This window comes from Euprymna scolopes, chromosome 29 (assembly GCF_053919585.1).
Source record: "Euprymna scolopes isolate OS-2025 chromosome 29, ASM5391958v1, whole genome shotgun sequence".
NCBI lineage: Eukaryota > Metazoa > Mollusca > Cephalopoda > Sepiida > Sepiolidae > Euprymna > Euprymna scolopes.
In genome coordinates, this window is record NC_136510.1 from 44,734,982 (window position 1) to 44,761,219 (window position 26,238).

Below are 26,238 nucleotides of genomic sequence, written 5' to 3' on the forward strand. Positions count from 1 at the left end.
GAGGGGGGACCATAGATTGAAGCTCAGTCGAACACTTTCCATGAAAATAATGATAAAGCAGAGAGAGACAACATCTCTTCTGTGAGAAAGAGCTTGCAGGGAAGAGAAAAGGGGATCGCCTACAAGGCTACAAAGTCAATTTTGAACCCTATCAAGGCAGGATAAGTCGTTTCTAACAGCCCCTATCCAAATGTGACAACAGTATTCCATCCTTGGACGTACTTGACTTATATATAGAAGTAGAATTGCATCAGCAGTGAGATATTTATTGGATCGATAGAAGGATTCGACCATTTTTCTAGCAGCCTTGGCAAGGGATTTGATGTATGTGTTCCATTTCAGATCAGGAATAAAGGTCAAGCCCAAAAGCTTGTCAAAACATGAAGCCTTCCCAAGACGAGAGCCATTCATTTCAATTGATGCTGAATGCGTTGATGATGTAAAGATAAAGCTTGGTTTTAGGTGCATTAAAAGTAACCAGCCACCTCTATTCCCATTGTTCCACATGCTCAAGATCAAAGAAGAGAGAATCAGTAAAAACTTGGTCATTTATGGTCTTTGATGTGCTAGTGTCATCAGCATAAATGTCTATGAATGATGTAAGGATATGATTTGAAAGATCATTAATGTAAATCAGGAAGAGAGTGTGGCCCAGGATGGACCCCTGAGGGACTCCAGCATTAATACTGTGAGCTTCTGCTTTCTGTCCATCAACCACTACTCTTATGAACCTATCAAAAAGAAATGATTTAATAATTGAGAAGACATTTCGAGCTAGAGATCTTGAGAAGTAAATCTTTATGCCATACCCTATCAAAGGCCTCTGATATGCCAAGAGCAATTACCCTAGAAAGGTAGCCTCCGTCGAAAGATTCGCTAATCCTAAGATATAACTGTAATGCACATATGCTGTAGATCTAGCAGAACGGAAACTATATTGTGTGTCACTAAGGAGGTTATTTTTGCTGAGGTGGTTGACCACTTTTCTATTTAACACAGATTCCAGCAAATTACTCGTGACGCACAGAAGACTTAGGCGCAGAGCCTGTTCTTGGTCTTCAGGCTAGGCGCGGAAAAGGAAGTAATCAGTTCTGGTCAATGTGGGGGGAAACCCTTCATATCAGACAATTGCTAATTTTGGACTCTGCCAGAGTACCCCCTTGGGGGAGCTGATTTTTCCTCCCCACATTAAAAAACGGCCTTGTGCCTAATTTGCTCAGTGGGGAAGCAAATAAATAAACAGATAAACAGAAGACTTATTGACCTGTACTGAGAGGGACATGACCGATCACCTGAATTTTGAAATACAGCACATACTGATGAGATTTTCCAGGCTGATGGGTAGCAATTCTCCTTAAGACAACGCTTAAACAGTTTTGTAAGCATGGGTGCTAGTTCTGGTCGAAGATTTTGAGCACTATAATTGGAATCTCGTCAAAGCCAGTTACTTTACTGAAATCAAGGTTTTTGATTAGCTTGGCAACATCATGCACAGATATTTGTCTGTCACATAGCGTGTTTTCTGATGCAGAAGGAAATATTGGGGGTTGGTGACCTTGGTCGCAAAGGGTAGAATTAGTGCACAGTTCTTAGCAAAGAGTTTGGCTTTGTCTGATGCTGACGAGATTACCTCAGGTCCATTGATGACAGTTGAGATAGAGTACACGCTTCTATTCAGGATTCTGCTATTTGCGAAAGCTGGTGGGAGCCAAGCCACTGTTCAGCTACTTTGGACTTGACAGTCTGAGCATACAAGTTTCTCACGTTCTCTATAACTTTTTCAGTGGTTACTGGCAGTCACGAAAGCGATTTTAATCTGAGTACATCTATTACGTTGGAATCAATGGAAAAAGTGATTAATGTATATGTTATGTTATCGTCTTTTAGAGGGTACGTATTATTTACATGACGGCCTGTACATATATTATTAAATGTTCCTTGTAGTTGAAGACATTTATACGGAGAGAGTTGATACTCACAAGACATATACTTTGAGGAGAGGATGAAGTGGTATACATTCATACATACTGGAATGATTAAACACATTACCTTTTTTTGTTGGAATGATGGACACAGAAATACAGCATTTATAAAAAACATAATGATAGTTTATTCTTCGACCGGTTGGAAATGATTCTGTACTTCAGGGATTCAAAGTTGTTACATGGTTCCTTCTAAACCTCCCGCTTCCAAGAGGATGCCCTGACTCTAACTGAGAATCAGTCTGATCCTCTCTGCTTCTCTGAGTCTCTGATCTCAATCTGATTCTCTTCTCCTCTAACTAATTTCGAACCCTTTCCTATATTGAGAAATCATTTCTGCCATGACGTCACAGTTATGTCTGGCAACGTGACCACAACTCACGTGTTTCAAACATGCGTGATTTGCATGTTTTGAAACCATTTCTGACGACCAGGAAATTTCCTATTCTCTTTGTTGTTTTACAAAGGAATTTAACCTACTTGTTAATTCTCTAACTGATATTTTTATTATGCATTTTTTCTAAGAATGTGAATAGATTTTCCAGACAAATTTTATTCATAAAATATTTTAAAAGAATTAACAATTTTACTGGACATTCCATTTAAAACCTATTGTTCTTTAAAACTTATCTACAGGGTTCGATTCTCGTTTTATCTGGTATCATTTTCATTTTATTTTCAAGTGTATGAAACGGTCTATGCCTACAATTAGCCATTCCGTCAGGTGTGATACTATAGAGGACACAGCCTTTTTCAACATAGGATTAGTTCTGGTGACCTCAGAGAAAGATTAAATAGGGAGATGTGAGCAGAAAAGTAGGCTTTGGTTGTATGGCCACGTTGAAAAAAAGATGAGGATGATTAAGGGAATAGATGTATAACAGTTGAGGCAGCTGATTCAACTTAAAAGGGAAAGCCAAGGAAGAATTAGGAGAAAGTGATAAAAAAAGAACCTGAGGGAAGGAGGGATAATAAAGACTTGACCAGATATAGGTTACTTAGAAAGTTAATCTTAAAGCAATGCAATACATGTCACCATGTTAAAAGGACAATAAACTGATGATGATGATGATGATGATGATGATGATGATGATGATTGCATTTCCTTGTTTACCTTGCAACTTTTATTAAAACCATAAATGCATTTCCATAAATGCCGTGTTCTAAAGCAACTCTATAATACACCTGGATATCTTCGGCACTGATAGACCAAGGAAGACCACCTGTGTGTATGTAAAAAGTCATATAACTGGCTTGTGTGTGTAAAAAGTCATATAACTGCATGCAACCTGATTGATGTCAACCATTTGGATCAGATGACACAAGCATTGCCTGACGTTGCTCACACTGAAATCTGGGACACATATTGGTTCCATTGTTTGTTGAATCAAATCCAAAGTTCATTATCCAAAGTTGCCATCTATTTCAAAAAGTTTACTTATTCAATGAATCTGACCTGGCTATCTATGGCACTGAGACACTTGCAGCATAGTAAATGGCATAACCTGATGATTATAGTGATGATGTAGAAGCAGTAACAACAAGTTGCTCAAGTATATCAAGGCTGTGATCAGCATAAACAGTATTAGAGCATTACATAGATTTAATTTATTCAATAAATTTGACCGTTCTGCAAGTTATAGTGATTAGTGCTTAAAGAAAGTATGTTTGTAGGAGGAGTAACCCAGACTTAACGAAAAGTGGGACAACATTTGCCATTACACCAGGCAGAATAAATCATTCAAAAGAATAAACAAATAAAGCAGAAGAGAAATCAGTTTTCAATGGGAATAAATTAAGGAGAAAAATATCCGAGTTTCAAAAGTAATTTGTAAATATTCTTTGTTTTCATTTTTTTTCTTTTCCAGTCGATCTTTTAAACATTTGAACAAAAAAATAGAAAAAGACATACAAAACGTATATTTTCATATTTTAAATATGAAATCTAAATTTCATAAAAGACTAAAAAGAAAAACAACAACTTTTTATTAAAAGTAGAACAGTTTATTTGAACATTTATGAAAAAATACATAAAAATGAAAAATATTTACATTTCAGAATTTATAAAATAACAAAAAAGTATTTACAAATTGATTAGTGGATGCAAAACATATTATTTTCTGTAGATTCAACAAGATTTAAACAGAAAATAAACGAATTGGAATCTACAGAGAATAAACCATGTTATCGATAAAAAATGTTTACAATCTACCCATAATTTGGTACAAAAATGTTATTTGACAGTAAAATAATCATGAAATAAGATATTTAATATTGTTTAGCCAAATGAATGGGAAAAGCAGAATTGAATATTACACAAAAATGAAATATTTCAATCCATTCTTTCCTAAGACATGGCCAGAACAAATTTACATTAAAGACAGTTTGCAGACACAGAAATGAAGAATTTAAACTTAAAATAAACACTACTCCTAACTCACCCAATAATAAAATAAAATAAAATAAAATGAAAGGTATAAAATTAATCAAATGATGTTTAGAAAAAAAACTAATGACGTACAAAAATCATTGTAGATTTTTAAGGAGTGTAAAGAACTCCATGTACACGGAAACGATAAAGACAAGTATATTCTAAACTGCCGTGGTTGCTGGACATCCGAACTTCCACATATTGTGTTGGGTTTGCATTATTCACCTGAAATTAAATAATGAAAACTAATTTAGCATTTCGCATGGGAACAATCTATATATCTATAAATTGAAATTGTCTGTGCGTGTGTGTGTGTCTGTCTGTCTGTGTGTGCGTGTGTGTGTACATTTCCCTACCAAAATTACTCTGTAAATTTTCAGTCTACAGACTCGAGATTTGGCATAATGGATATTGAAATTTGGGAAAATCTTTTTAATCGGTTTTTGGCAAGAAATTTCACATAGGGAACAATATTGGAATAAGAAGAAAATCTTTAATGAGAATGGATTGAAAATAAAAAAACACACACACACACACACACAGAAAGAGAGAGAGAGAGAGAGAGAGAGAGAGAGAGAGAGAGAGAAAGAGAAACATTACCTGTGTAATAAACTGCTGAATAGGTCTCTCATCTTTGTAAGTATAGCTGCCTAAATAGACACCTTTTTGATCATCTGGACTGGATAAACTCTGCAAATGAGAGGTGAAAAAAGATGGACCAAGTTTGAAAATCAAAAGAGATTCAGTAAATACTTGCTTGTAAGAAACTTATTCATACATTTTTATTTTTGCATAAATATTGTAATATTTTTTCTAAAGATTTAGGATGTAATACTTTTTTTCTCATTTTAATGACAAAATAATGTTATAAAGTAACTTTCATTTTATTTTTAAGCACTTAACATAAATTAGTTACAGAATGAATATTTAATAATTTATAAAATATTAATTTTGGTGTGAAATTTTACAATTAAGAATAGGAATTAGTTTCAGTCAACTTTAAATCCTAATAAAATAACTTAACAGTTACATTTTAGTTTTATTTCAAATGTAAGTTTATCGCTTTTATAGACATTTTTAAAAAATCATGAAAATCGAAGCATCTGTTGAACAGACTTTAAAAACATCCTATAGGATTTTAATTTAAAACTGTATTTTCTTATATAGCCACATCTCTTTATGTATTAGTTTATTCAATTATTAATTTACTTGTCCGGTGTCACACAAAAGATGATAATCGCCAAAATTAATTGTAAGAAATCCTAATAAAATAATTTAACGGTTATATTTTAGTTTTATTTCAAAGGTAAGTTTATCGCCTTTATAGACATTAAAATTTTATTTTCTTGTTTGTGAGCAGAAAAGTAGAAATTCTCAAAAGATTACATTTTTTTCCTATGTCGATGCATTAAAATGAAACTCTGTGTACATATTATTGATTCTCAAAAGATTACATTTTTACCTATGTCGATAAATAAAAAATGAAACTCCGTGTACATATAAGGATATATTAAATATTAGAAAACCAATAAAAAAAATTGCACTTACATAAACTGAGAAATCTTTCGGTGCACTCTTAATATGTCCAAAGGGAGAGATGGATTTAGGAATATGTTCAATGCTGAAGGCAGTGATTTTAATTTCATGTGATAAGCGAATCACCAACGTTCCAGTACTGCCTTCGAAGGGCCAACATTCACCGACATAGACATCAGGCTAAATCAAGAAATAAAGAAAACATAAAATAAACACACATACAAGCTACTTTTCTTTCTTTTTTTTTTACATAGGCATAACCACTTATCAAGGCCCAGAGACCACTCGAGGATAAGGGGTAAGAGTGTACAGTGGTCAATTGGACAATTATTGGGAATATTTTGATCAATGTAAACTCTAAACTTTGGGTGAATCTTTTCAAACAGGGAAATCTGTTCCCAATTTTCTAAAGATGTACTTAAAGGTTATATAGATTACATCTTTATAAAATACAATAAAAAAAAATTAAGTTAAATAAACAGCTACTTTTCTTATTGCGAATATTTTGATCAATGTAACTTCTAACGTTTGTGTGAATCTTTTCAAACATGGAAATCTTTATGTTTCCAATTTTCTAAAAATGCACTTGAAGGTCAGAGGTTACATATTTATATAATAGATTAAAAAAAATTAAGTTTTCATAAGAAAAATTATTTTACCTGAATTACAATTCTGGTGGAATTGAATTTAGGTCTAACATCGATATATAATTCTGCAAAATCAGATTAAATAGACAACTACTTGGAGTTTTAATACATTAAAGAAAAATTAAGTTTTCATAAAGAAGTTATTTTACCTGAATTATAGTTCTGGGGGAATTGGATTTATAATAGAGAGGAAGACCAAAGATACTGAATTTCTAATATCAAGTAGATCATAATTTTTTTTTTTTTTTTTTTACAAGGTGGTCACCACTTATCAAGGCCCGGAAGCCACTCAGGGATAAGGGTTATTGTAAGTACAGTACGTTAGTGTGGATATTTAATAAAGTTTCTACTTAAGGGGGCGGTTTATCAGGAATTTGTTTACGTTGGACTTGAAGACATCCAAGTTATAGTCAGGTGGGAAGCAGGCAGATGGAACAGAGTTCCACAGGCGTGCAGTTCTAAGAAAGAAGCTTTGTTCATGGAATCTACATTTTTATTTAGGCATAGATAAAGAGTAGGGAAAGTTTTTGACAGTGGATTCAGCTAGACGGGTGTTTTTCATAAAAGATTGGCGAGGGGGAACCAGAGATTGGAGTTCAGATGAGCACCTGCCATGGAAATAAAAAAAAAGATAAGCTTGCAACGTCTCTTCTGTGGGAGAGAGGTTGCAGGGAAAAGAAAAGGGTATCCCCACTAAGCCACAAAATCTATTTTGTACTCTGTCAAGGCAGGATAGGCTGTTTTTAGCAGCTCCTGTCCAGATATGGCAGCCGTATTCCATCCTTGGACGTACTTGGCTTTTATATAGATAGAGAATTGCATCAGTAGTGAGATATATTCTGGAGCGGTAGAAGGATCCCACCATCTTTCCAGCGACCTTGGGAACAGACGATGTACGTGTTCCATTTCAGATCAGGAGTGAAGGTCAAGTCCAGAAGCTTGTCAAAAAAAAACAAAACGTCTCCTAGACGAGAGCCATCCATTTCAATTGATGCCAGATGGGGGATCAGAGCGTTGATGATGTAAAGATAGGAGTTTGGTTTTAGATGCATTAAAGGTAACCAGCCTCGTCTTCCCCCACTGAACCACTCGTTCGAGATCAGAGGAGAGAGAATCAGAGAGAGCTTTGTCATTTACAGCCTTTGATGTGTTGCCGTAGATGGTCGTGTCATCAGCATAGATGTCAACGAATGATTTAAGTATGTGTTTAGGGAGATCATTGATGTAGATCAGAAAGAGAGTTAGGCCCAGGACTCTTGAGGGACTCCAGCATTAATACTGCAGGCCTCTGATTTTTGTCCATCAACCACTACTCTTATGAGCCTATCAGAGAGAAATGATTTAATGATAGAGAGAATATTTCCAGTTATACCGTAGCTGGAGATCTTGTGAAGTAGGCTTTTATGCCATACCTTGTCGAAGACCTTTGATATGTCAAGATCAATTGCCCTGGAAAGGAAGCCTTTGTCAAGAGATTCACTAATCCTATGAGATATAACCGTTAGCACATCTGCGGTAGATCTTGCAGAACGGAAACCATATTGCATGTCACTAAGAAGGTTATTTCTACTGAGGTGGTTGACTACTTCTCTATTTAATATTGATTCCAGCAACTTACTCATGACACACAAGAGACTTATTGGTCTGTACTGAGAGGGAGATGACTTATCACCTGAGTTCTTAAATACAGGGCATATTGATGAGGTTTTCCAGGGTGTTGGAAAGCACTTCTCCTTAAGGCAACGTTTAAACAGTTTTGTAAATATGGAAGCAAGTTCTGGTTGAAGCTTTTTTAACACTATAATTGGGATGCCATCAGGGCCAGTAGCTTTACTGGAATCAAGGTTCTTGATTAGCTTGGAGACCTCATGCACAGATATTTGTATGTTACCTAGCGTGTTCTGTGTTATAGGAGGAAATATGGGGAGTTGATGGTCTTCGTCGCATAGGGTAGAATTAGCTGCAAAGTTCTTGGCAAATAGTTTGGCCTCTGGTCCGTTGATAATGGTTGGGATAGAACACACACTTCTGTTCAGGATCCTATTTGTTATTTGCCAAAACTGGTGGGAACTAAGCCGCTGATCAACTACTTTGGATTTAACAGACTGGGCATATAGTTCTCTTGCATTTTTTATTACTCTTTTACAGTGGTTGCTGGCGTCCCTGAAAGCAGCTTTAGTCTCAGTGCATCTATTACGTTGGTAATAGGGTTGGATCAAATACAATTGTATTTGTATTTCAAATGTATTTAAATACAATTTTAATGTAATTGTATTTGTATTTGTATTTTAACATCACAAGAAAAAGTAATTTGTATTTGTATTTGTATTATGGCATCCAGGAAAATAGTATTTTGTATTTGTATTTATATTTGAGAGAGAGAGAGAGAGAGAGAGAGAGAGAGAGAGAGAGAGAGAGAGAGAGAGAGTGAGAGAGAGAGGAAACTTTCAGAGCTCTAATGATAATAAAATGCAATGAGGACATGATATAGAATGTAATATAGATGTCAAATTTGGAAGGAAATATTTTTATTTTTCTTCTTTTTTTTGCATATTTTCAGATTTCTTTATTACTTTGAAAAAAAAGTACTTATATTTGTTTTTGTTTAAATCAGTTATTGTATTTTTATTTGTATTTTGAGATTGAGGAATAAAAGTATTTGTATTTGTATTTTTAGACTTAGGAATAAAAGTATTTGTATTTGTATTTGTATTTGTATTTTTAGACTTAGAAATAAAAGTATTTGTATTTGTATTTGTATTTCTGGTAACCTAAACGAAAGTATTTGTATTTGTATTTCAATTGTTAAAAGTCAGTATTTGATCCAACCCTAGTTGGTAACTATGGTAAAAGTGATTTTTGTGCACAATGGCAGCAGCACATTCTGGGGAGAACCATGGCTGGCTGTTAGGTTTTTGTTGGAATTTTTTAGATGGTATGAATCGGTCTATGCCTACAATTAACCATTCGGTCAGGTCTGATACTATAGAGGACACATCCTTTTTAAACATGGAATGCAAAGGTAGATCAGATATAAATGTACAGAAGCTATCCCAGTCAGCCATGGAGTATCGGTATACAGTACGATGGAGGGGTATGTCTGGGAACTTATTACATTTCATTTTTATCTTAACTGATATGACGGAGTGGTCGGAGGATCCTAGAGGAGAAAGAACGGAACATGAACATAGCTCAGGGGAAGTTGAGAGAAAAAGATCTAGAAGGCTTGTATATTGACCTGTAGTATCGGGCACACGGGTGGGCTCACGAACAATCTGAGTGAGGTCATAAGCAATGGCAAAATCATGACAAAACCTCCCCTCATCGTCTGTCTTATTTGAATGGGTCAGCCATTCCACGTTATGGACGTTGAAGTCACCACAGATGTGGATGTTAGCCGAGGGATGTGCAGACAGTATGTGGTCTATTTTCTCAGATATGCTCTTAAAGATAGTAACTCCGCTGTTGTGGGGCCGATAGAGGGCAAATATAAATGCAGTGGTGTAAGCAAGTGCAACCCGGAAGCACATATAAGGTAAGTTAGGATCTTCTCTAGAGATATCCCTGCCACATGGGAAGCCATTTTTAATGTAGACACATATTCCATGCCCATGGCGATCTTGGGGGTCAGATTTAGCTGTTAAGTTAGAGTATCCGTTAATTATGAACTCATCTAGGGAAGTGGTCGTCCCTCTTCCAGTTTTGTTTAGAAAGCATATGTCTGGTATCGTCTCCTGTAATTGGGTTTCAACCTCTGGAAGGTTGGAACGTAGACCCCTGATGTTGAAGAAGGAGACCTGGTAGTAGGGGTGTACGTTGGAAGATGGGGTTCTAGGTTTATTCGAGTTTTTTTTTCTGGAGATGCTTCATGTTGAGGTTTTGGGATTTGTGGAACAGGTCGGCATACTTGGTTAGGGCAGTACAGAGAGGGAAAGTAAGAGAGAAAAAGACAGGAAATTTTTTTTTTTTTGTAGCACATGAAAAGGTAAAGCCGTAACAATTACCCACTAGCATGGCATCGAGAGGCCCCACCAGAGACTACTGCATGGTCCAGAGTCCATTCACCAAATGGCAATACAGCAGTCCCAGTACTTTGCGCCTGCTGATAGGACAGCCTCCTTAGTGGTTAATCCAAGGTTCTGGTCCCTGACTATCAAGCAGATAACGTCAGCCCAGACGAAACGTTTACCTCCAGCACCCTTACTAGTGACATTGCCACAAGGATAGACATAGAGACAGAAAAATTTCCGACATATCAGACTACTGCTCACCAAGTACTACCGACCTTTAAAGCAGCTTTTTCTTCACCCTTTGTCAGAAAAATCACTCATTTGAATGAGGACTGAGGGATAAAAAAGGAGAAGCAAGAGTTACTGGAGCTGCCGATAACACATCCACTGTATTATCTACTCTCCATTTAAAAAAAAAGGGGGGTGGGGGAATGGGTACAAGGGACTTATTAATATCTACTTAGTAAAGTCTGGTGCTCAATTATCAATTTAGGACGCTCTTAAAGATAATCTCCCCTCCCATATTAATGGGTGGATGTTTTTGGCATTATATATCTTGAGTTTGAATCATTCGAGCTTCACCTTATAATTAAAATCCAATAATTAACATTTTATCAATTTGTTAAGTCGGCTTAATATTAATTTACATTTGATTTTAGATAATTATTCAAGATTTTAATTTGGGAGGTTCTCGTTTACATAGGTGACTTTTTTTTTTCTTTCCATTTTACATGTAACAAGACGATATTGGTTAACAGTATATTTGACAAAGATTTCAGAACAGAACAAAAAGGCAAGACAAGATAGGTAAAATTTAGTTACGAGTTTTTAAGTCAAAGCTGTAATTTAACACTTTATCCTATTCCTAAACTTACAAAACTATATTTAACCATACATTAACTCGTCTCTCTCAATCCAATGCTGTTGCAAATTTAGTTGCTTCCACTGCATGAATTTTTACCTATCCCCTCTCCCAGTAAAAATGAAAATGGAAAGCATAGTAATGTCCTTTTTTCAACCACTTTTGAGGAGTGAAATTTTTCTGTAGATGTTAACCTAAATAACCGATTTTTCTGTAGATGTTAACCTAAATAACCGATTTTTCAGTAGATATTAACCTAAATAACCAATTTATAGTAACTACCCATGTGGGGTCGCAGAAATACCTGGATTAAAACCCAGGCATGGGACGAACGCTTTCGAAGCTGATGGACCCATAGATCTTCCCAGGTCATCCATCTAGGAGAAGGAAAACTCTGAAGATAAACCTAGGGGAGGGAGGACTCTTCAGTCCTGGATGACAACCTTCCTAGAGCTGGTGACTCAAACAAATCACTGGTTGGCAAACCTAAACTGCTTAAGGAGGAGATAGGCTCTATCTATCGCCCAACTTTCATACTCCTTCTTTGCCTATTAGCCAGGCGTAGAGGTACTAATCACAGGGACTCGTCTGAATCACCCAGTGGTTGACCTTGTTTCCTAACTAGGGTAATGAACGCCACTTTTCCCCGCTCCCGCCACATCCCATCCCCCTATACTGGACACAGTGGGGTGCTTCAGTACCATATATGTTGGTGCAGTTGGACTGGGCTGGCTTTGCCTAATGGATTGAGGGTACCGGATTGACAGATCTTGGTTGCTGTTTCCGACTGATAGTACAGGAGCCCTAACTCTTTGGTAGCGCTTAGACCGGCTGCTCCATCAACAGTTGTATAATATCGGGATGTTTGTAGCGCCATGTCACGCATGGAAAGGGACCCTGCACTCATCCCCGGTGGGCTTTCCTGAGGCTACAATCCTGTGGGTGAGGACAGCTGATGGTCTACTTGTATTGCATGTCTGGTATTCTGCACAACCACTTGTCCAGCACCCCTCCCCCAATCCCTCACCCTAACCGAAACTTTTAAATTAAATCAAATGAAATGACAGCTCAAGCAAAAGTTACGTTTAAACCAGGACCAAACTCAAAGAAAACCAACCTGCCTCCTTCCTTGAGGCTTGCATTTATGAATATCTGCGGGCTTAGAACTAACTTAGATGATGTTGAATCATTTCTCCTTGTAAACACCCTGGATATCTTAGCATTAAGTGAAACTAACCTTCACTCCTCCATTCCCTCTAAACACTTTAACATGCCTGGTTATCTCCCACTCTACCGTAAGGACTCGGACAGACATATGCATGGGCTTGAAGTCTATATTCGTAACACCCTCCCCCTGACTAGAGAAATAAAACTAGAATCAGACGACCAGGCCTTTATGTGCTTCAGACTAAATATGCAACACAATATTAGCTACTTGTATTTTCTCTACTGCTCTCCCTCAAACCAAAACTGTACCCTAATAAACAAAGTCTCTGACAGTATAGATATAGCACTCTCCCTCGATACTAGCACACAAGTACATGTATTTGGTGACTTCAATATCCACTACAGTAACTGGCTAGGATTCTCTAATTACACAGACGTAGCTGGTAGCACAACACATAGCTTCTCTATATCCCATTCCCTATCTCAGACGGTTACATTTCCGACACATTTCCCAGACCAGCAAGATCAACATGCCTCACTTCTAGATCTCTTTCTGGCAACGATTCCCGATGATTGTACAACAAATGCCCACAGCCCACTCGGAAATGCTGATCATGCTGTGATAATGGTAGAAATCACCCTAAATTCTCGCCCTAAAACTGAAGACCCACTACTAAAAACAACGAGGTATTACAAAAAGGCTGATTGGGAAGCCATTAGGAAATTCATCAGAGATGCAAAATATCTTTTCTCTTCCAGTGGAACAGTGTGCAAATGAGAACACTGAATGGTTCAAAACTGCAATTGAAACACATGTCCTTGCATGGAAATTCTATAGCAAGCCCCACTCTCCCCAATGGTTTACTTCTTGTGCAGCTGCCATTTGTAAAAGGCAGCATGCGTTTCGCAGATTAAACTGACATAAGTCCAGCTCAAACAAACAGAAGTATATAGAAGCTAGAAATAATTGTAAAAGAGTGATAGCGACAGCTAAGACAGATTACTCTGAAACCACCAGAAAACGCATCGAAGCATCGAAGAAATTAGGAACCTGTGATTTTTGGAAAATCTACAACAGTGTAGTAAATAATGGGCAGTCAACGATTCCCCCACTATCCAACAATCATGAGGTTGTTTGCACGGCAACTGACAGGGCTAATCTGCTTGCCAGTCGGTTTGCCTCAAACTCCACACTGGACCCGGCATACCACTCCCTCCCTGACTTTCCTTTGCGAACAGACGCCACACTAGACGATTTGAAAATCACCCCTTCTCAGGTACATGGTATTATAAAAAACCTAGACACCTCAAAAGCATGTGGACCAGATCTCATCCCGGCTGTGCTATTAAAAAAATGCTCTGCCGAGGTTGCTCCAGTTCTCTCCAAACTTTACAAACGTTCACTGGACAAAACAGGGAAAGGTAGAGCGGTAGCCCTTGATATATCTAAGGCTTTTGACAGGGTATGGTACGATGGTCTTCTAAGGAAAATTAGATCATATGGAATCACTGGAAGAATACATAATGTAATTAAATCCTTCTTAAGTAAGAGAAAAATCCAAGTTGTCGTCGACAGTCGTACATCTAAACAATATGACATAAATGCGGGAGTACCTCAGGAGTCTATCCTTGGACCTCTATTATTCCTGATATTCATAAATGACCTCCCTGATAGATAGGGTCTTTGATCTTCATCGTTTTCATGCTTCTACAAGGACCTTTCAGCACCTGGTTCGTGAATTGCTTTATGCGGATGATGCCGATCTCGTGGCCCATGGTGAGAGGGATATGCAGGGTAGATCTGTTTTCGGGGGCCTGTGCATCTTTTGGGCTTACTATTAGTCTTAAGGAGACTAAGGACATGTTCACACCTCCACCCGGTAGTTTGTATGTTGAACCAAATATTTTTGTCAACAACCAGAGACTTGCCGTGGTTGACACATTTGTGTATTTGGGTAGTACTCTTGCCAGAGATGGAACCCTGGATGCTGAGGTCAACTATAGGATACAGCGTGCCACTAAAGCTTTTGGTGGCTTAGAGAAGTGAGTGTGGTCTGACAGAGGTATAACTCTTCATACAAAGATCAGTGTCTATCAATCTTGTATTTTACCATCCCTGCTTTACACTTCTGAGGCCTGGACAACTTATGGTAGATACATAAAAGTCATGGAGAGAATGCACCAGAAATTCCTGGGACACATTCTGGGCATCAGGTGAAGCACTTTTATACCTGATATGGATGTTCTCATGCGGCTAACGTACCTTGTATCGAGAAGTTGATTATATGCAACCAGATGAGGTGGGCTAGACATCTGACAAGGATGGACGATGATAGATTGCCAAAGCGCCTGTTCTATGGTGAAATTACACAAGGAAAGCATCCACAATATAAACCGAGGAAACGCTTTAAGGATAACATCAAAGATAATCTTAAAGCTATTGGTATTGACGTGTTCAGTTGGGAAAGTGCTTCCAATGATCGTAAAAAGTGGCGCTACTTGGTCTATCATGGCTGTGATAGTTTTGAGAAGAAAAAATATGAGCGTGCAAAAATGAAGCGTGATGTCCGGAAGAAAAATCTGTCAGATATATCAGGTCTGTCGGAGGATTTCATGCAGAACCACACCTGTGATTTATGCGGTAAAATTACTTTATCCGGAGCTGGCCTAGCTAGTTATAAGCGTTCACATGGAGATCAATCTTTCTTTGATGGGGAAAACATTGCAGGGCACAGATGTTCTATTTGCTCTGTGGTCTGTAAATCGAGTGGAGGCCTGAAGCATCATATGAGTGTTTTTTTTTTTGTTTTTTTTTACACAGTGATCACCACTTATCAAGGCCCGGAAGCCACTCAGGGATAAGGGTTATTGCAACTACATTAAGTTAGTGAGGAGATTTGCTGATGTGTTTACTTAAGGGGGCGATTCATTAGGAATTTGTTAACATTGGACTTGAAGACATCCAAATTGTAGTCCGGAGGGAAGCAGGCAGACGGAACAGAGTTCCACAGGCGTGCAGTTCTAAGAAAGAAGCTTTGTTCATGGAATCCGCATTTTGATTTAGGCACAGATATAGAGTGGGGGAAATTTTTCACAGTGGATTCAGCTAGACGGGTGTTTCTCGTGAAAGATTGGCGAGGGGGGACCAGAGATTGGAGCTCAGACGAGCATCTGCCATGGAAATAACGATAAAACAAGGACAGGCTCGCAACGTCTCTTCTGTGGAAGAGAGGTTGCAGGGTAGAGAAAAGGGCATCCCCCACTAAGCCACGAAGTCTATTCTGTACTCTGTCAAGGCTAGGCTGTTTTTAGCAGCTCCTGCCCAGATATGGCAACAGTATTCCATCCTTGGACGTACTTGGCTTTTATATAGATAGAGAATTGCATCAGTAGTGAGATATCTTCTGGAGCGGTAGAAGGATCCCACCATCTTTCCAGCGACCTTGGCAACAGACTTGATGTACGTGTTCCATTTCAGATCAGGAGTAAAGGTTAAACCCAGAAGCTTGTCAAAACACAGAGCCTCACCCAGACGAGAGCCATCCATCACAATTGATGCCAGATGGGGATCAGAGCGTTGATGATGTAAGGATAGGAGTTTGGTTTTGGATGCATTAAAGGTAACCAGCCACATCTTCACCCACTGAACCACGCGCTCGAGATCAGAGGAGAGAGAATCAGAGAGAACTTTGTCATTTACAGCCTTTGATGTGTTGCCGTAAATGGTCGTGTCATCAGCATAGATGTCAACGAATGATTTAAGTATGTGTTTAGGGAGGTCATTGATGTAGATCAGGAAGAGAGTTGGGCCCAGGATTGACCCCTGTGGGACTCCAGCATTTATATTGCAGGCCTCCGATTTTTGTCCATCGACCACTACTCTTATGAGCCTATCGGAGAGAAATGATTTAATGATTGAGAAAACATTTCCCGTTATACCGTAGCTGGAAATCTTGTGAAGTAGACCCTTATGCCATACCTTGTCAAAGGCCTTTGATATGTCAAGAGCAATTGCCCTAGAAAGAAAGCCTTTGTCAAGAGATTCACTTATCCTGTGGGATATAACCGTCAGCATATCTGCGGTGGATCTTGCAGAGCGGAAACCATATTGTGTGTCACTAAGAAGGTTATTCCTGCTGAGGTGGTTGACTATTTCTCTATTTAATATGGATTCCAGCAACTTACTCACAACACACAGGAGACTTATAGGTCTGTATTGAGAGGGAGATGACTTATCACCTGAATTCTTAAATATAGGGCAAACTGAAGAGGTCTTCCAGGGAGTCGGAAAGCACTTCTCCTTAAGGCAGTGCTTAAATAGTTTCGTAAGTATGGGAGCAAGTTCTGGTTGAAGCTTTTTTAACACTATAATTGGGATGCCATCAGGACCAGTTGCTTTACTGGAATCTAGGTTCTTTATTAGCTTGGCGACCTCATGCACGGATATTTGTATGCTACCTAGCTTGTTCTGTGTTATAGGAGGAAATATGGGGAGTTGATGGCCTTCGTCGCATAGGGTAGAATTAGCTGCAAAGTTCTTTGCAAATAGTTTGGCCTTGTCTGACGCTGACGAGATGACCTCTGGTCCATTGATAATGGTTGGTATAGAACGCACACTTCTGTTCAGGATCTTATTTGTTATTTGCCAAAACTGGTGGGATCCAAGCCGCTGATCAGCTACCTTGGATTTAACAGACTGGGCATATAGCTCTCTTGCATTTTTTATTACTCTTTTACAGTGGTTGCTGGCAGACCTGAAAGCAGCTTTAGTTTCAGTGCATCTATTACGTTGGTAGCTATGGAAAAAGTGATTTCTGTGCGCGATAGCAGCAGCACATTCTGGGGAGAACCATGGCTGGCTGTTAGGTTTTTGTTGAAATTTTTTAGATGGTATGAATTGGTCTATGCCTACAATTAACCATTCGGTCAGATCTGATACTATAGAGGACACATACTTTTTAAACATGGAGTGCAGAGGTAAATCAGATATGAATGTACGGAAGTGTCCACAGTAAGATATGAATGTACGGAAGTGTCCACAGTAAAGCAACACCAGTTGGCATCACTCAATCTCAGCTTAAGTGTGACCTTTGCAACAGACTGTGTAAGAGCAGGGCTGGTCTGAAGAGCCACCTTCGTTCCCACAGAAAATATAAGATATTTCAAATCAACAATAAAGCAAGAGAAAGATGGTCTTCTTCTGTCAAGAAGTGACAATCACCATATATATGTATGTATATATATATTTATGTATATATATATATATATTCATGTATGGATGTATATATATGTATGTATGTATATATATATATGTGTGTATGTATATATATATGTGTATATATAAATATGTATATATATGTATGTATATATAAATATGTATATATATATGTATATATATATGTATGTGTATATATAAATATATATGTATGTATATGTATATATATATCTGTGTTTATATATATGTATATATATACTATATATACATATATATATTATATATATGCATATATACATATATATATGTATATATATACTATATATACATATGTATATATATACTATACATATATATATACTCTATATATATGTATATATATACTATATATATATATACTATATATACATATATACTATATATATATATACTATATATATATTTATATATATATTTATTTATGCTCATAAGAGTAGTGGCAGATGGACAAAAATTGGAGGCCTGCAATATAAATGCTGGAGTCCCTCAGGGGTCAATCCTGGGCCCAACTCTCTTCCTGATCTACATCAATGACCTCCCTAAACACATACTTAAATCATTCGTTGACATCTATGCTGATGACACGACCATTTACGGCAACACATCAAAGGCTGTAAATGACAAAGTTCTCTCTGATTCTCTCTCCTCTGATCTCGAGCGCGTGGTTCAGTGGGTGAAGATGTGGCTGGTTACCTTTAATGCATCCAAAACCAAACTCCTATCCTTACATCATCAACGCTCTGATCCCCATCTGGCATCAATTGTGATGGATGGCTCTCGTCTGGGTGAGGTCCCGTGTTTTGACAAGCTTCCCGGTTTCACCTTTACTCCTGATCTGAAATGGAACACGTACATCAAGTCTGTTGCCAAGGTTGCTGGAAAGATGGTGCGATCCTTCTACCGCTCCAGAAGATATCTCACTACTGATGCAATTCTCTATCTATATAAAAGCCAAGTACGTCCAAGGATGGAATACTGTTGCCATATCTGGGCAGGAGCTGCTAAAAACAGCCTATCCTGCCTTGACAGAGTACAGAATAGACTTCGTGGCTTAGTGGGGGATGCCCTTTTCTCTACCCTGCAACCTCTCTCCCACAAAAGAGACGTTGCGAGCCTATCCTTGTTTTATCGTTATTTCCATGGCAGGTGCTCATCTGAACTCCAATCTCTGGTCCCCCCTCGCCAATCTTTCACGAAAAACACCCGTCTAGCTGAATCCACTGTGAAAAATTTCCCCCACTCTATATCTGTGCCTAAATCAAAACGCGGATTCCATGAACAAAGCTTCTTTCTTAGAACTGCATGCCTGTGGAACTCTGTTCCATCTGCCTGCTTCCCTCCGGACTACAACTTGGATGTCTTCAAGTCCAATGTTAACAAATTCCTAATGAACCGCATCCTTAATTAAACACTTCATCAAATCTCCACACTAACGTAATGTACTTGCAATAACCCTTATCCTTGAGTGGCTTCCGGGCCTTGATAAGTGGTGATCACTGTGTAAAAAAAAAAAAATATATATATATATATATGTATATATATATATACTATATATATATATACATATATACTATATATATACATATATACTACATACACACACACACACATATATATATATATATATATATATATATATATGCATACTAGCATTTTGCCTAGTTGTGTTATTAATGAATCTTAACCAAAAATAGTGAACGTTTTTGTTTTAATACACTGTACACTGATTTTTATCACACACAATAAGTTATGAAAATACTAAAATTCAAACTGTGTATCAACTGTTTCTAACCAAATGAAGTATTCATCCTTAGAGTTAAGAAAGGAAATAAAGCAGCGGGGAAAAATGTTATGTTGATTTGGGGATAGGCATGAATTTAAAATATCACTAGATGTGTTCCACTTTTGAAAAATTCTATTTAACAAAACCGGTTTAATCTTTATACTTACATTAAAGTTATGTCTGTGCAGAAACACTTTGCACCTGCAAAAAAATTGATTTTTGTTGATTTGATGACAAAATGTTCCAACAACAAATTAAAAAGTACAAAAATTTGGGAGATTCTGACAACATTAATAAAGAAAATGCAATAATCAGATAATACAGATTTGGATGAATTGTAAAAATGATTAATATCAAAATTAATGTAAAATTTTTATTCAGTGACAAATAATTTTGACATAAATCAATGATAACATACCTTTGGCAATGGCTACAATAAAACGACAGATGAAAGCAATTATTGTAGCAGCTATGAACTGATTGGATGTTAAGGCTCTTTCATTATCAGCTCTGTCATAATAGTAATTGACAAAAAATTTATCAAAATCAATGAATTGTTAGCAGGGCATTTACTATGGAAACAAAAGTTGTAAATCTGTAGAAAAATCAATTTTATATGGTGTTTTAATAAGTCAAAGTAGACATTAAAATTTTTTTAATTGATTTTATAAAATAACTGCATGAGAAAAGAAGTTTGTTGTTTAAAGACTTTTTTGATACATCTAAGAATCTCATATTTTTAATTGCTAACAGTTTTAATTCTATGACCCTAAATCTCGAGTATTTTGTTAGTGTCTAAATAGAAATGCAATATAAATTGCTGACTTTTTTCAGCCACTTACCAATTATGTGTAGTCTAGCTGCATTGTCCATAAGATAATCACCAGTTAGTTCCAACTTAACTGTAGCAGATGCAATCCTCTGATCCATAAAGCCTTCTTTGGATTAAGGGATACTCCTCACTTTTCTAGGTCTGTTTTCTGAAGAGATTTAAAAATATAAACATTTCAGTTCAAAATTAATTTTGTAAGAATGTACATGTTAACCCCCTCCCCATTCTGTCCTAAAAAGATTTCAAAGAACATAATGGCGTGTTTGCTTTCTGTCTTGTCTCTAACTCACTGTTCAGTTTGCCTTATTCTTTATTTATAGAATCTGATATCGGAAACACGAGTTTGGCATGTGGATGTATTTGTAGACACCTTACGTGATAACAATTTTAGCAATTTTGTTAATTTCTCACCTGGAGCCACTTTTTTTTGCACAAAAAATGTAATTGATATTTTTAGAATTTGTTTTTGTAGCATGGCTTGTGTGTTTTCACTCACACAATTAGTCAATAAATCTACAGAATTGGAAAACATGTTAATTATCTTATAAACCAAACTAATTAAAGAATTTAAGTTTTCAAATGAATAATATCACTTTTAGGTAAGCATTAAAGATTGTGTCCAGAGCAGAATGCGGAAAAAAAAAATTTGTATACACATTAAAATTGTTTCATGTTGTTTTTATTGAATATTAATAAAATGGAAATCATTTTGAGTTAAAATCTATTTAGCATTACGCATGTAACTTGAGAAAAACATGCTTGGAATGTGTCACCATTATGGTGAATCGAATTAAATTCACTAGCAATTTTGTTTTGATTTCGCTTTAACGCTTATCCTCTAATAAACTACCATTTATTATGTTAAATTTTAATTTTTATTTAATAAACACAAATTACTGAAAATTTTTATTATTGATATTATTATTATTATTAGTAGTAGTAGTAGTAGTAGTAGTAGTGTTTATGCAGTTTATTATATTTAAGAAACACTCATTAAAAAAGAAAACTATTGTTTTCATATAATGTTTTTTGATTTGTTACTTGTCTGTCAACAGGAATCCACTCTTTCCAAAAATTTACCTGAATATACAATCCTTTGTGTTCGAGGTCTGAACCAATAGGAATGAAGCATGTTGGGTCTTGATCCTAAAAACTGAAAAATAAGGAGAAAGAAACTACATTATTAATAAAGAAAAGCAAAATTTATCTCCATAAAGTTGATTTTTTTTATCGCTCTAACATTGATATTAAAAGCCTACATTTTATTTAAAAACTTATTACAACAAACTTCTTAATATACTCAGTCATCGATATGCAAACGACTACATGAAGGTTAACTATATGACCTTCACCTTCACCGAGGTGCACGACTTATATGATCTTCACCGAGGTGCGCGACTTGACACACACAAAAAAAAAAGCCTCTTAATAACCTGCTAACGCACGCGTCACTGTAACGTCCAATGACAACAACAACCACAACCTTCTCACTCGACCTGCCTTTTATACCACTCTCTCAATCCCTCCTTTTGCGCATGCGCCCGTAGATTCCTGACAACCTCAAGACTTCCGCTTATAAAACCCCAAGTTTTGTTGTCGCGCATGCCTATACAAGGCACAAACACGTGGGCGTTTGTTTTGTTGGTAAGTACTACAAACTAATTTGCATATTCCTTTGAAAATCGAGCGTTAATTAATAATTTATTTATCTTTTATGGTTTCTTATTAGATGATTGGTTTCATTTCACTATTACGCCGAATTCTATTTATGCATAGTTTCTACATTCCGCATAATTGCATAGAATTGAAAATTAAATGTTATAGCACATGGAAATATTTAAAAGTGATCTTGTCGGTGTGTGCAAAAAGTCTTTACTAAACTACTCTCTGAATATTTAGCCTACAGGATTGAAATTAGTATTTGGACCTGTAGCACACTTTCGATTTGGGTTTTAGCTGACAAAAATTGCTGCTAAGCGATCAAAATTGAAAACAAAATAGTTGAACCTAGCAGGGTAAGTCGAATAAAACATTACTCCTGCTGTTACTTTTGCACATGTGCAAAATTAAACAATCATAGCTCAAAGTCGCTTACAACAGCACGTTTATCAAAGTCAAGTAAATATCTGACAAAGAGATCTTTCTCGAAATATTATATTACACGGATATACCACCAGACCGACTTTCCCAGATGACCACGGTGCAAATATAAAGAAACTGCGTGTATGAAATATGAATATGTACACATGTATTTATAAGTTGTATTAATAAATTTCTCACCTACTTCAGCTTGTGTCTTTCCGTTACTTCTGCATTGTACCGCCTTCTACAATTCTATATATATATATATATATATATATATATATATATATATATATATATATACTAGCAAAAGTACCTGTCGTTGACTGGGTTCAAAAACAGCCTACAGAAAATGGACTCTGATTTATGAAAGTATGATAGGTTATGAAAAGGAAAGGTTGTAAAGAATTTGGGGGTATTAAAACCAAAGCAAAATATGATGAAAGTAAAAATAAAATAGATAAACCCCATAATTTATTATACCATACCTGTTCACACTGAAACACTTATCACAATATTCTGTGAATCTATATTAAAAAACCTTGTTAAACTTTGTGACATATTTCCATTCTATGGAGGTCAGGCGAAAACGAACACGCCATAATTTTATTATACCATATTTCTTCAAACTGAAACATAATTATCAAAGTATACTTATGCAGATAGATATGCAAAGTCTTTATTAAAGTTTGTGCCTATTTCCATTCTATGGAGGCCAGGCGCAAACGCAGATCCCACAATTTTATTATACCATCCCTATTTAAGTTAAAACATACTTATCAAAGTATTATTATGTATATCTATATCAAAAACACTTGTAAACGTTATTTTTTTAAATTTTTAAATTTTTTATTTCCATACTTTGTGGACCAGGCACGTACGCAGACCCCACAATTTTAATGAATCATCATTAAGCCATATCAAACATACTCATTCCTGTGTCTCGATACATCTTCTATCATTATATGTTATCAGTTTTCTATAATAGTCAACCATATAGGAGCCTATTCATGACCAGACACACACACAGACGTTCAGCTTTATATATATGGATGAGACAGAAAGATTGCCTTGATTGGATCATGATGTTGGCCCGTCGCTTTATGATTCCTGTTGCTGCTTGTAACCACCCACCCACTGGCCGATGCCCGATCAGTTTCCCGCACAGGGAAAAAATGGCTCAAAATCTTTGGAACATCTGGAATCACACTACCATGCTCCTATCGCAGAGTGCCACGCTCCTCCAAGACATCCAATCCAAGCACTCGTGCGCCATCTTCAAGCTGCTCTGGTTCCTTGCTTTCCAGTTCAAACTGAAGAAAATGCTACTTCACTCATTCCGCAAGTGCCACGCTGTTGCTGATGCATAAATCATCTATATATGCTGATGTTGCTTCTTGAAAAGTTAAATATTTGGACAAAACAGCCTCCATAATGGATGGGGCAACGTTAAGGCCAAATCCCATCATAGCCAGGCAGCATCTCTCCCGCTTCACAACCATGGTTTGGAACGGTCATAAAGAACGGTGCACATGTACCTAGAGGCAGGCCTTTCTCAAATCCAACACTGGCATGTCGGACCCCTTCTTCCGCCAGTCTCTCAGCTTTTGTGAACACACCAAATTTTGACACGTTACTTACGGAAAAACGGTTAATTAAACTGCAGAAGCACCTGTTAAGCTATACAAGTTCTATATATGATTGCCCCCCCCCCAAAAGCGAAAAACAGATGTTTTTTGTAAACTGGTCGTGAAAACTTACTAACAGCATTATTTTTACTATAAAATGAGGTGAAAACTTTATTTTATGAAAATATTTCTTGTAATTTAAAATGTCCGCCATGTATACATGCGCCTTGTGAAATGTCACGTGACTACCGGTCATGCGTAGCGTAAATGAAATCTGTGAAATGGCTTCTGTACGCATGCGCAATCAGCCGACTTACACCATTATAGCCGATTTTATAAAGTTAATAATCCATTGGAAAAATATTAATATCTCCAAAACTATTAATTTGCGACGGATACGGTTTTCTGATTCTTTTTCAGCACACCGAAATCTACAAAAACAATATATTTTTATCTACTAGTTCGAATTCATGCTTTTTCTAAAATAATACCCAAATTTGGCCTTTCTGACGCTCTTTCATTACAAAAAAGGTGCTAGTAATGCAGTAAATGCACTAACTTGATCCGCGCTATTTTTAAATCGTATTTCCAAGTTTAATTAAAGTTTTATGATATGTTTTTTATTCAAATGTAAGGTTAAATTACAGAAGAGGTACAAACACCCTCCACTCCACATGTTAAGAATGGCTTTTTAAATAATAACGTTATTATTTCAGCATGAATTAATAAGTGCATGAGTACCCAAAAATATATAGCGGTCAAAAACGAGCGCAAAAAAGGCCAAATTTGGCCTTAAAATGGCCAATCTGTCAAACCTTAGAAAGCCCAAATTTTAAAAACAATATGGCGACCTCGATCGTCGTACATTTAGTCTAATAAAAAAGTTGAAAAAATATAACATTGTTTTGTTGTGTTTTTTTTTTTTTTGCTGTAAAAAACAACAAAAACTACTTGATGAAATTAAGTTAAATTTTTTGGAGAGCTTCATTTCATAAAGGATACGTACAATATAACCTTTTTTCGATATTTTCATTTTTTTAATGTCTTGATTAAACTATACAAGTATCAAAAAATTAAATGCTCAATTACAAACAGCTTGTTAACAATTAAAAATAATAACAGTTAACCTAAAACAGTTTTCTTCACGACACCGTTTTCTCTTCTAAATTCGTAAGCGGAAATCGCATTCAAGGGACTTTGTTCTTCTTACTTATAAGGCCATTCCAAAACCATTATTGTTAGCGGTCTTACTAAAAATGTACGTCTACTTTATGTCCGTCTAATTGCTGCTGCTCCTGATGATTATGAAGCAACTTCTTTAAAGCCACTTCCGGTTTTTGCCAGTGGAAATTATCGTGTGCTATTTAAAACATATATATATATTATCTTTGTTAAAGAAAATAATATAATGTTCGGACAAGTGATCTTTTCCTAAGAATTTGTAAAATACAATAACAGATCTGCATAAAATAAAATTAGAATTATATTTAGTTATTTACACTAGATTTTGGAGGATTCAAAAACAAAAAAAGAATCGAGTTTTCGACCATTCGCATGCTGTTTGTTTTGTTTTTGCGTTAAACATTTTTGTAAAAAAATGTTGTTTTTTTGCTTTTTTTTATTTTCAAAATTAGAGAAATATTAAAATAATAATAAAATACGAGTCAAAAGTACACTCTGGCCTACAAAAATGCCCGGACGGTCCCATCGACATTTCCAAGTACGGGCGCCTCGGGCGACTATCAGTTATCGAAGTATTCTAAAACGGTTTTTAGTCATATATGTAAAACATATAGAAAAAGTAAAAAAAAGCGTAATGGAAGATTAGGTGACTACTGACTCGCCGACTCGGTGTGAGCAAATAAAACGCTATTGTTTCAGTTTTTTTTTTGTTTGTTTTTTTTTTACTGTTTTGTGTTCGTTTTTAGTATTATATTATAATACTCATAAAAATACATCTTTATGAAATATTTATTTATATTTGGCAAGGTTGACTTGAGATGTCCATAAGATAGCGAGCGACT

At 36.3% G+C, this 26,238-nt stretch overlaps 1 long non-coding RNA gene across 3 annotated transcripts; it reads right to left on the bottom strand.

Annotated features, from left to right (window-relative positions):
- Positions 1 to 3,977: 3,977 nt before the first annotated feature.
- On the bottom strand, positions 3,978 to 25,983 carry LOC145252630 (uncharacterized). 3 transcript variants are annotated; one of them, XR_013863637.1, is made up of 7 exons: positions 25,342 to 25,983; positions 21,585 to 21,657; positions 20,515 to 20,652; positions 19,840 to 19,873; positions 5,962 to 6,129; positions 5,014 to 5,103; positions 3,978 to 4,638 (listed from the first exon to the last, which is right to left on the bottom strand). It is a non-coding gene; the product is annotated as an uncharacterized LOC145252630 (long non-coding RNA). The 3 variants fall into 3 exon arrangements; XR_013863639.1 differs by having other exon boundaries at positions 20,091 to 20,652; XR_013863638.1 differs by lacking the exon at positions 21,585 to 21,657.
- Positions 25,984 to 26,238: the final 255 nt, after the last annotated feature.